The following is a 12,954-nucleotide window of genomic DNA, read 5'->3' on the forward strand; positions in this document are numbered from 1 at the left end:
ACATACATGTTCATGACAAACAGCACTTGCAAATGAAAAGGTAAACGCGCATAGCCATTCATTCTTGGAATAGAAAACACATTCTCAGTTCTTTTACGCCGTAACTTATGACACATTTATGCTCATTTAGAATAAATGGCAGATTAAGCTGCAGTGACTGAAATTTATAATTATTTCGAAATTTCGGGCGGACCCAGACATCACCATTACGTGCGGATAGTGTAACATGTATTCGTTTTAGAGGTCATAGATTCACTAAAAAATCTTGGAAAGCAACAGTGGAAAAGTAAAAAGAGCGGAGCAGGCGATACGGACACATATATTCAGCACTAATGATGTTGTAGCTTATAAAATCACTTCGCGCGGGAGACAGGTAGTCAAGGTTTGCAATATGTCGCATGATCCCCATATTGAAGTACAGCTATCTTTGCAACGTTTCCTTTTGTCGTTGTAGCCCATACTAGACCACAGTAGTCGATATGTGAAGCAAACAGTGCGTGATAAATTTGGATTTTGGCCTGTGTTGGAAGAAGACGTCTGCAGCGAGATAAGATTCCCGTCACCGCGGCCAGTTTTCTACAAACATCTTCTATGTGTTTATCCCAACTTAAGTTTGAAGAAAACGTAACCCCGAGAATTCTATGTTCATTCACTACTTGAACTTCTCGGCCCTGGCATCTGACAGCATGGCATGTTTTGAGTATCTTATTTCTAGCTCTAAATATTACTACTGTCGTCTTCTTAGGATTTATCCTAATGCAATTTAAGTTGGAGCAGAGGTGTAATTTGTCAAGTATTTGATTACATTTGATAATTAAATCGTCTACATTAGGACCCGAAATTATTATGCTGCTTTGGTCTGCATATACGATAAATCGCGCTCCAGTCTTAAACGCGGTGTAAGCGTCCTCCAGTTTTTTTTTGTGTGTGTCTACTTTCTCCTTCGAGAATTTTCAGCTTTAACTCCTGTGTATTCTATCTCTTATACCTCAACCGCTTTGTCTGATTTAACACCTTTGCGCAAAATACGCAATGCAGCGTTCTCTTCCATCTTGGCCCAAATTATTGCAAAGAGAGTTAGAGAGGAAGAGGCGATTTTTTATTGAATCTAGTCTACGGAGTGATGCCCTCTGTGGCAACTACAAATTCCTTCACGCTGAAATAGCGGCTCCATTTGCAGTCAGCAAGTGGGATCCATTTCCTTTAAGCAATAGAGAACATGGCAAGGTTATGAAATTTGACAACCAACGAACAGTGATTCAATTTATGTTTTAAAAAATTACTGTGGATTAGCCCAGCTGATCCAGGATATACAAAGCAAAAGCGAGATTGAGGTATCCACTGACCGTTGCTTCTGTGACTGCTGCTGCTGCTGGGGTGTTCCCCTGACGGCCTGCGCATAAGAAAGAGCGCGCGGCGTCTGCTGATGTTGCTGGGCTGGGGCCGCTGTCTCAGCCTGGGCGACAGTTGCTCCCTTGCTGCGGCGGCCACCATCCCCGCCCTGCGACTGCACAGCCAGCAACACGCAGCCTTCCTGGGCTCCTCCACCACGGCGGAGTTGATGCGGAGTTCCCGGGTTCGAACCCGACCGCGGCTGCTGCGTTTTTATGGAGGAAAAACGCTAAGGTGCCTGTGTGCTGTGCGATGTCAGTGCACGTACGTTAAAGATCCCCAGGTGGTCGAAATTATTCCGGAGCCCTCCACTACGGCAGCTCTCTCTCCCTTTCTTCTTTCACTCCCTCCTTTATCCCTTCCCTTACGGCGCGGTTCGGGTGTCCACCGAGATATGCGAGACGGTTACTGTGCCCTTTCCTTCCCTCAAAAACCAAACAAAACCAGTAAGCCGATGCCCCGCCGCGGTGGCTCAGTGGTTAGCGCGCTCGGCTACTGATCCGGAGTTCCCGGGTTCGAACCCGACCGCGGCGGCTGCGTTTTTATGGAGGAAAAACGCTAAGGCGCCCGTGTGCTGTGCGATGTCAGTGCGCGTTAAAGATCCCCAGGTGGTCGAAATTATTCCGGAGCCCTCCACTACGGACCTATTTGTTCCTCTCTTCTTTCACTACCTCCTTTATCCCTTCCCTTACGGCGCGGTTCAGGTGTCCAACGATATATGAGACAGATACTGCGCCATTTCCTTTCCACCAAAAACCAATTATTAATTATTATTACTATTATTATTATTTCAGTTTTGTCTTTCCTCTTTCCCTCCCTCCTTTATCTCTTCCTTTACGGCGCAGTTAGTGTGTCCACCGATATATGCGAGACAATTACTGTGCCATTTCCTTTCCTCAAAAACCAAACAAAACAAGTGAGCCGACGGCGCTCATAAGTTCATTGGCGTTCAGAACTTTGCAAACACCTTTCATTTTCACGAAATTAAAGGTGCACAACCGGCACCGTGGGTCAGTGGGTACCTCAAACTCGCTTTTGCTTTGTATATATTCTGGATGGGCTGGGCTAATCCACAGTAATTTTTAAAAAATAAATTGAATCACTGTTCTTTGGTTGTCCAATTTCATAACCTTGCCCTGTTCTCTATTGCTTAAAGAAAATGCATCCCGCTAGAGCACTGCAAATGGAGCCGCTAATTCAGCGTGAAGGAATTTGTAGTTGCCACAGAGGGCATCACTCCGTAGACTAGTTTCAATAAAAAATCGCCTCTTTCTCTCTAACTCTCATCGCAATAATTTCGGCCAAGATGGAAGAGAACGCTGCATTGCGTATTTTGCGCAAAGGTGTTAAATCAGACAAAGCGGTTGAATATAAGAGATAGAATACACCGGAATTAAAGCTCAAAATTCTGGGAGGAGAGAGTGGACACACATACAAAAAAAAAACTGGAGGACGCTTACACCGCGTTTAAGACTGGAGCGCGACTTATCACATATGCAGACCACAGCAGCATAATAATTTCGGGTCCTAATGTAGACGATTTAATTATCAAATGTAATCAAATACTTGACAAATTACACCTCTGGTCCAACTTAAATTGCAGTAGGATAAATCCTAAGAAGACGACAGTAGTAATATTTAGAGCTAAAAATAAGATACTCAAAACATGCCATGCTGTCAGATGCCAGGGCCGAGAAGTTCAAGAATTCTCGGGGTTACGTTTTCTTCAAAGTTAAGTTGGGATAAACACATAGAAAATGTTTGTAGAAAATTGGCCGCGGTGACGGGAATCTTATCTCGCTGCCGACGTCTTTTTCCAACACAGGCCAAAATCAAAATTTATCACTCACTGTTTGCTTCGCATATCGACTACTGTGGTCTAGTATGGGCTACAACGACAAAAGGAAACGTTGCAAAAACAGCTGTACTTCAATATGGGGATCATGCGACATATTGCAAACCTTGACTACCTGTCTCCCGCGTGAAGTGATTTTATAAGCTACAACATCATTAGTGCTGAATATAAGTATCCGTATCGCCTGCTCCGCTCTTTTTACGTTTCCACTGTTGCTTTCCAAAATTTTTAGTGAATCTATGACCTCTAAAACGAATACATGTTACACTATCCGCACGTAATGATGATGTCTGGGTCCGCCCGAAATTTTGAAATAATTTTAAACTTCAGTCACGACAGCATATTCTGCCATTTATTCTAAATGACCATAAATGTGTGAGGAGTTGCGGCGTAAAAGAACTGAGAATGTATTTTCTCTTCAAAGAATGAATGGCTATGCGTGTTTACCTTTTCATTTGCAAGTGCTGTTTTTCATGAACATGTATGTATTCTATTTTTCTTTATATTTCTGTCTGCTTAACTTCCCGTGTTCTTATTGCGCTGTGTTCAAAACTATAAGTACAGTTATTGTAGACACATTTTGAAATCACATGCTGTTTAATTAATACTTTAATTGCATTTCTGCTATTGTATAACTCATTGTTCTTTGCATTTCTTGATGTCAATTAATATGGACACTACCTGTTGCTGTAAACCACTACTGCCTTGTAGAAGGGGTCATGGGCCTAGTCAAGCTGTCGAGACAGCTTTTAGCTCTTGACCCTTTCCAGGATACATTATTTGTGGAAAAATAAAGAATTGAATTGAATTGAATTGACACACGGCGCATTTCTCTCTCGCGCTCCCCAGTCGCAACTGCGCATGCGCCACTAGTAGCACCGAGTCACAGGTGTTCCGCCGCTGCGCAGCGCCGCGCCTTTCCTCGAAAATCCAACTTTCAGTTTTCAAAGCGGTGTCCCTGCTCAAGAAATTAAACTCAAAACAAAACTTGAGGCGGTTGCAGTCAGTATCGTAAGCTACAAAACACTAACAATCTGTTCCGTATACATTACTCAACATTTTATGTTAACACTCCATGATCTACAGCAACTGATCAGAGAACTTCCGGAGCCATATCTGTTACTTGGGGATTTTAATGCTCACTCCTCCCTGTGGGGAAGCGAACGCTGTGACGCTAGAGGTCAAATAATCGAAGATTTTATCCTGACGAATAATGTATGTCTTTTAAATACGAAAAAGGCCACATACTGTTCCCCAACGTCTGGGAAAATGAGCAGTTTAGACCTGTCTTTTTGTTCACCTTCTGTTTTTAGTGATATTAAGTGGGACGTTTTAGACAACCCGTTTGGGAGTGATCACCTACCAGTTTTTATAAGCCTATCATCCTCACCTGCAGTCATCCCAACCAAACCACGGCGATGGAAGCTACATCTAGCTGATTGGGCGTTGTTTAGAGAAAAGGCCAGATTAGAGGACATTTACTCAGAAACACTTAGCATAGATGAAATCAATGAAATTCTTACAAAGCGTATCATCGATGCTGCACGGCTAGCTATTCCCATGTCCACAGGCGTGGTGCGCCAGAACCACAAGGTATGGTGGACGCGAGAATGTTGGGAAGCCAAAAAACAACAAAATAAGGCCTGGAGTGTATTTCGTAGGTATCCTACTCACGAAAATCTAATAACTTTCAAAAAGGCAAAAGCTAAAGCCTGATATATACGGCGGAACGCGGAAAAAATGTCTTGGCAAAATTATGTGTCGTCCATAAACAGGTCGGTAACATAAAAAAAAACTGTGGGAGCAGGTCAGAAAAGTAAATGGCAGCTATTCCCCATTCACCCTTCCTCTGCTGACGGATCCTGGAATTCAGACAAGTATTAAAGAACAAGCAGACATTTTGGGGCAACATTTTTTTATAGTTTCTAGTTCTTCCCACTATACACAGTCATTCTTAAAATACAAAAACACAACCGAAAAACAAAGACTCCCTACGGCAGGCAGCACAAACGAGCCTTACAATAATTTGATTACACTTCAAGAAATACAGAGAGTACTGTCTATAGGTAAACAAACTGCACCAGGCCCCGACGAAATTCATTATGAAATGCTATCCCATCTATCTGAGCAATCTGTAGAAGTTCTGTTAAAATTTTTTAACAAAATATGGGTAGTAGGGAAAATACCAGCTGCTTGGAAAAAAGTCATTATTGTTCCATTTCTGAAACCAGGAAAGCCACCAACCTCCCCTAACAGTTACAGGCCTATAACCCTTACAAGCTGTCTTGCCAAATCTTTTGAGAGTGTTATAAATATTAGATTAATGTTTATTCTAGAATCCCGAGAGCTTCTTGATGTCCACCAATGTGGTTTTAAAAAAAACATGTTCCACAGTCGACCATTTAATCCGCCTGGAAAACACAATCCGAGAGGCGTTTATACACAGACAACACTGCCTTTCAGTTTTTTTCGATATGGAGAAGGCATATGACACTACCTGGAGGTACGGGATTCTTCGCGACCTGGCAGAGCTTGGTATCCGCGGGAGGATGCTGAAATATTTGAGCGACTTTTTATCCAACCGTTCTTTCCAAGTTCGTCTCGGCGCAACCCTCTCAAATAATTTTACTCAGGAAAACGGCGTTCCTCAGGGATGCATTTTAAGTACTACATTGTTCATAGTAAAAATGAATTCTTTAACCAGTATAATTCCACAGTCCATTATGTACTCGGTCTACGTTGATGACCTTCAAATTGCGTGCACATCTTCTAGCCTGGCAACTTGTGAGAGACAACTACAACTCACAATAAACAAATTAGCACTTTGGGCAGACAGAAATGGATTTAGGTTTTCTCCACAGAAAACTGTTGCGGTTCTTTTCTCGCTGCAGAGAGGACTGCATATTGATCCCACCCTCCACTTGAACGACACCACACTTCCAGTAAAACAAGAACACAAATTTTTAGGCTTAACTTTTGACAAAAAGCTAACGTTTCTACCACATATAAACACCCTAAAAAAGAAAGCCACCCAATCCCTTAATATACTTAAAGTACTCTCACGGAAGCGTTGGGGATCCGATAGGAGGTGCCTATTGCACATCTATCGCTCTCTAGTACGCTCTTCGTTAGACTATGGATCCATAGTGTATGGGTCTGCGAGGCCATCATACCTTAAAAAGCTAGATCCAGTACAAAACCTCGGGTTGCGCCTTTCAACTGGTGCTTACAGAACATCACCCATAAATAGCCTTCAGGTAGAAGCAAATGAACCGAACCTCACCAACAGGAGAACAATGCTTACCTGTGCATACGTACTGAAAATAAGGTCGCTACCGAAACATCTTTGTTACACCATAGTTACAAAATGCCCATCCAGAACACTGTTCACCAACAAACCTCAAGCTGTAAAACCATTGCTCCTCCGCTTTGAAGAAATATGCCAAGAAATAAACATACTAGATGCACTTCCTGATGTTGCCCAGAGACCCGATAGGTTGCCACCTTGGTACTTGTTTCCTGGTGTATGCGATTTCGCACTGACACACATTCAAAAAAGACATACCCCACTGGAACATATACAGCAAGAGTTTCTTGGAGTAAGTGAAAAATACAAGAATTGCACAGATTTCTACACAGATGGATCTAAGACAGCACTATATGTAGGGAGCGCGATAGTGCAAGGGAAATGGGAAAAAGTAGTCAGGCTGCCTCAGTGCGCTTCAATATTTACAGCAGAATGCTACGCCATTGCTCTAGCTGTAGAACAAATATTGAAGAAAAACATACAGAACAGTGTTATCTACAGTGACTTCCTCAGCGTAATTACAGCAATAAACCCCAGAAATGCAACTGAACCCTTAATAGGAAACTTAATACATAATGTAATACGAGCTGATTCACAAGGACATACAATAAAGTTTTGCTGGGTTCCCAGTCACGTGGGCATCAGCGGAAATGAGAGGGCTGATGCAAGCGCCCAACTTGCCCTTAACGCAAAAATAAAACCAGTAAACATACCGCATAAGGACTGCATCAAGTCAGTACAGAATAAATTGAGAGAAAAATGGCAGGCCTCTTGGGACAACGAGGTTAACAATAAGCTGCACTTTGTAAAACCTGTCCTGGGTGAATGGAAGACCTGTAGGCACCAGGAACGATTTATTGAAGTAATTTTATGTCGTCTCCGCATTGGACATACACACATTACACATAATTTCTTACTAACGAAACAAGACAAACCTCGTTGTGAAAGATGTGGAGACGAACTAACAATAAACCATATTTTATTCTCGTGTGCAAAACTCGAAAAACTAAGAAATAAGCACTTTACGAAGTTTTATAATGAATACATTCCTTTACACCCAGCGCTGCTTTTAGGCGAAAATGCCATTGTTAACATATCTTCCGTTTTTAGCTTTTTAAAAGAGGCAGATGTTCTTCAGAGACTGTAAACTTTGATCCACAGCTTTGCTTTAAAATGGGATGCATTTCAGCCATTTTCTCATTCCATGAGAAGAGGGCTGAGGTGGTTATTTGAATGGTTGGGAGCCTCAGGATCCTTGCCCAGCCAAGGATGGCTACTGAGGTTATCTGACCTTCTTGAAAGCATTTTTAGCCATTTATAAAATTTCTTCTTCCTCTTATTACTACCAGAACGAAATAGCAATTTAAGTCCTCTACACAACCATGTTTCCTCCCACCTACAGAAAAGTGTTCATATACCTTGAGCCTGGCGCATGATAGCCTTAGCTGCTTATGTGCCATTAAACCCAAAACAACAACAACTTTCAGTTTTCAGTTTTCTCTTTCTTCTCTCCCTCCCTCCTTTATCCCTTCCTTTACGGCGCGGTTCGGGTGTCACCCGTGATATGCGAGACGGTAACTGGGCCATTTCCTTTCCTCAAAAACCAAACAAAACCAGTAGGCCGAAGGCGTTCATAGAGTTCATCGGCGTTGACAACTTTGCAAAGACCGTTCATTTTCACGAAAGGAAAGGCGCACAACCGTCTCTGGGTCAGTGGAGAAGGGGAAAGGAAATGGCGCAGTATCTCTCTCATATATCGTTGGACACCTGAACCGCGCCGTAAGGGAAGGGATAAAGGAGGGAGTGAAAAAAGAAAGGAAGAGAGAGCTGCCGTAGTGGAGGGCTCGGGAATAATTTCGACCACCTGGGGATCTTTAACGTGCACTGGCATCGCACAGCACACGGGCGCCTTAGCGTTTTTCCTCCATTAAAATCTTGGGCCTAATACTACAAGAACACGGCTTCAATGGTGACGTAATTCGGAAGCTTCAGGGAACCTCGCAGCAAATTATGCGACTCATTCGCCGCATTAGTAACCGCCACTCGGGCTTGAAGGAAAGCAATACGCTCCGTTTAGTACAAGCTTTTGTGATAAGCCGCATAGCTTACGTATGCCCTTACCTACATCTCAAGTCAGCTGAAAAAGAAAAAGTGGAGGCCATAATCAGAAAATGCGTCAAACAGGCAGTTGGGCTACCCATGCACACAGCGACTGAGAAAGTGTTAGGTCTCGGTCTTCATAACACCCTAAGCGAGATTATTGAAGCGGTAACCGTCTCGCAGTACGAACGACTATCGGCCACACCAACTGGCAGACACATTCTGTCCACACTAGGCATAACATACGAACGACAAGGCGGACCCACAACTGACCTTCCCAAGCATATACGCCAGCTTCTGGTCATTCCTCCACTACCTCGGAACATGCACCCAGATTTACACGCTGAACGTCGTACAGAGAGAGCCAAATCATTAGGCAAGCGCTTTCTTAATGATACCTCTGTGGTATATGTAGATGCGGCAGATTCTTCGGCTGACAAGATGGTAGCTGTGGTCACCACGGAACGTGGTACACTCATAACTGGGGGCACTATACGCACTCAGCACACACATGTTGGAGAAGAAACAGCCATTGCTCTAGCCATTGTGGGATCCTCGGCAGAAACCATTGTCAGCGACTCAAAATTGGCTATACGTAACTACACGTTTGGAAGAATCTCCCCACAAGCAGCACGGATTCTGCTAAATTATCAGCCCACGCGGCGCATTCGCCTAATCTGGACGCCTGCTCATGCTTCCCTTGCTGGTAATGAGGCGGCTCATAACCTAGCTCGAGAATTGTCCCGCCGAGCTGGGTCGTGCAGCCCACCCGCCCTATACTCTGGCAAGGACAGGTTGTTTTCTTACAGAGAAATCCTGCAGCACTACAGGCTTGCAAGACTCAGATTCCCCCCAGCAGATAAAACGCTCTCCAAGCAACAGGCCAAAGCCTGGCGTAAACTTCAAACTAACACCTATCCAAATCCCCAATTGTGTAGCTTCTATTCGGAAGGACTCTACTCAAACAAATGCAAAAATTGTGATGCGAAAGCCGATCTAAATCATATAATCTGGAACTGCCCGCAGTCCCTACCAGCGAGTCACTTCATTACCGACTCTGCTCATTGGGAGGCTCTATTGCTCAGCCCCGACCCGGGGATACAGATCAAGCTCCTCCAGCTGGCTGAAGACGCCGCCGCTGCCCAAGGGAAAGCGGCCGCCGTTTAAGCGGGGGGCGACTTCGTGTCGCTCCTCTATATCCGCTGGAAATAAAGTTTCACAACCAACCAACCATAAAAACGCAGCCGCCGCGGTCGGGTTCAATCTCGCTTTCACTCTGTATATCCTGGATTAGCGGGGCTAATCCACAATAATTTTTACAAAATAAATTCAATCACTGTTCGTTGGTTGTCCAATTTGATAACCTTGCCCTATTCTCTATTGCTTCAAGAAAATGCATCCCCCTAGCCGACTGCAAATGGAGCCGCTATTTCAGCGTGAAGGAATTTGTAGTTGCCACAGAGGACATCACTCCGTAGACTAGATTCAATAAAAAATCGCCTCTTTCTCTCTAACTCTCTTTGCAATAATTTGGGCCAAGATGGAAGAGAACGCTGCATTGGGTATTTTGCGCAAAGGTGTTAAATCAGACAAAGCGGCTGAGGTATAAGAGATAGAATACACAGGAATTAAAACTCAAAATTCTGGGAGGAGAAAGTGGACACGCACAAAAAACTGGAGGACGCTTAAACCGTGTTTAGCAGTTGAGCGCGACAGCATGTTCCAGCGCTGTCAGGGAGTCCACGGAACGCCATCGCCTTGCCCTTAATAATAATAATAATAATAATAATTGGTTTTGGGGGAAAGGAAATGGCGCAGTATCTGTCTCATACATCTTTGGACACCTGAACCGCGCCATAAGGGAAGGGATAAAGGAGGGAGTGAAAGAAGAAAGGAAGAAATAGGTGCCGTAGTGGAGGGCTCCGGAATAATTTCGACCACCTGGGGATCTTTAACGTGCACTGATATCGCACAGCACACGGGCGCCTTGGCGTTTTTCCTCCATAAAAACGCAGCCGCCGCGGTCGGGTTCGAACCCGGGAACTCCGGATCAGTAGTCGAGCGCTCTAACCACTGAGCCACCGCGGCGCCTTGCCCTTTGGAGAAATCGCTCTGTGTCTCTAGGAGGCTTCTAAAAACAGCACAGATGCTGCTCGTCCCTAGCACTCGTATATGGCTGCGGTTCCATCCCACCTGTTCAGAAACGACGTTAGTGCCCCTACCCCTATCCTGTCTCACTATCGCCCTTCCTTTATTTCCCTCTCCATCTCCATTTATTCCCGCTTGTCGCAGCTCCCGTGCTTCAGGTTTCGATGGCAGATGCAGCGGCTGGCAACATTTTAAAGGTGGTGATAGTGGTTTTATTAAAAATAACAGTAAAAAGGAAGGAAAAGATTTTTGCTAGCCCCGGCATCTGCCATCGATACTGAAGCACCTGAGCTGGGGAAGCGGAAATGAAGGATAGCAGGCAGAATGGAGAAATGAAATGAAAGAGGTGAGGGGACAGGAAGAGAGGATAGGGGGAGAAGTAATATGTACAAACTATTTACACAATAAGAAATTAGTCCAGGTTGTGCGCGCACAGCACTGTGTTGGTTACAACTGGAGTGGGGCGTCCAGTTATTAATCGTTCAAGGTAGAACTCGCGGAGCGTTCGGTCACTGCGTGTAACTTCCTGACGGAGAACAGACGGGACGTCAAGCCCATGTGTTCGAGGAATGCACAGAGGCTCACCAAAGTTCGCTCACGAGTGCGCGCACTGCCCTGCGGCCGCAAGAGCGTCTTGATGGAGTCTGGTAGTATGCCCTGCGCCCTATAGGCCGCGAACATATCGCGACGAGCATCGGCGAACGCGGCACAGTGAAGGAGCAGGTGTTCTAGTGTTTCCACTGCACCGCATGCGTCACACACATCACTCGTCGCGATTCCGTGACGCACCCGTCGTACCCCGGGCCACACGCAGCCAATGCGCGCGCGGAGTATCATTGCACGTTGTGACCGTGTAAGTGCGCGACAGCCGGTGACACTGTCGATGCGCTCACCTCCCGCGATGCGTGGGTCGGGGTGCTGCTTTCGAAGATGGTCGTGGATGGCCGCACGCACGTCCTCCAGCGCAAGGGGCAGATCGCTGGCAGGTAGTTGATGTGCAATGGTCGCGAGGTCTTCAGCTTCTTCGTTGCCGGCGATGCCGCAGTAACCGGGCACTCACTGTGCACGCACGGCACAACCTCTATGCGCGAGGCGCTCGATGCGCGAGCGAATTTCCCGCACTAGTGGGGTACCGCGGCCGTTAGATTGCAGGCGGCTGAGGGCGGCGCAAGAGTCGCACAGCAGAGCACTGCTGGGCGGCGGAGGGCCGAGGGTGAGCAGCAGGTCCAGCCCGAGACGGATAATAATAATTGGTTTTTGGAGGGAAAGGAAATGGCGCAGTATCTGTCTCATATATCGTTGGACACCTGAACCGCGCCGTAAGGGAAGGGTAAAGGAGGGAGTGAAAGAAGAAAGGAAGAGAGAGGTGCCGTAGTGGAGGGCTCCGGAATAATTTCGACCACCTGGGGATCTTTAACGTGCGCTGACATCGCACAGCACACGGGCGCCTTAGCGTTTTTCCTCCATAAAAACGCAGCCGCCGCGGTCGGGTTCGAACCCGGGAACTCCGCATCAACTCCGCCGTGGTGGAGGAGCCCAGGAAGGCTGCGTGTTGCTGGCTGTGCAGTCGCAGGGCGGGGATGGTGGCCGCCGCAGCAAGGGAGCAACTGACGCCCAGGCTGAGACAGCGGCCCCAGCCCAGCAACATCAGCAGACGCCGCGCGCTCTTTCTTATGCGCAGGCCGTCAGGGGAACACCCCAGCAGCAGCAGTCACAGAAGCAACGGTCAGTGGGTACCTCAATCTCGCTTTTGCTTTGTATATCCTGGATCAGCTGGGCTAATCCACAGTAATTTTTTAAAACATAAATTGAATCACTGTTCGTTGGTTGTCCAATTTCATAACCTTGCCCTGTTTTCTATTGCTTAAAGGAAATGCACCCATTAGTTCACTGCAAATGGAGCCGCTATTTCAGCGTGAAGGAATTTGTAGTTGCCACAGAGGGCATCACTCCGTAGACTAGATTCAATAAAAAATCGCCTCTTTCTCTCTAACTCTCTTTGCAATAATTTGGGCCAAGATGGAAGAGAACGCTGCATTGCGTATTTTGCGCAAAGGTGTTAAATCAGACAAAGCGGTTGAGGTATAAGAGATAGAATACACAGGAATTAAAGCTCAAAATTCTGGGAGGAGAATGTGGACACAAACAAAAA

At 45.7% G+C, this 12,954-nt stretch overlaps 1 non-coding gene across 1 annotated transcript; it reads right to left on the reverse strand.

Moving 5' to 3' along the window:
- Positions 1-10,670: 10,670 nt before the first annotated feature.
- On the reverse strand, positions 10,671-10,742 carry TRNAS-ACU (transfer RNA serine (anticodon ACU)). The gene has a single exon. It is a non-coding gene; the product is annotated as a tRNA-Ser (tRNA).
- Positions 10,743-12,954: the final 2,212 nt, after the last annotated feature.

The sequence above is a fragment of the Amblyomma americanum genome, chromosome 5, assembly GCF_052857255.1.
Source record: "Amblyomma americanum isolate KBUSLIRL-KWMA chromosome 5, ASM5285725v1, whole genome shotgun sequence".
NCBI lineage: Eukaryota > Metazoa > Arthropoda > Arachnida > Ixodida > Ixodidae > Amblyomma > Amblyomma americanum.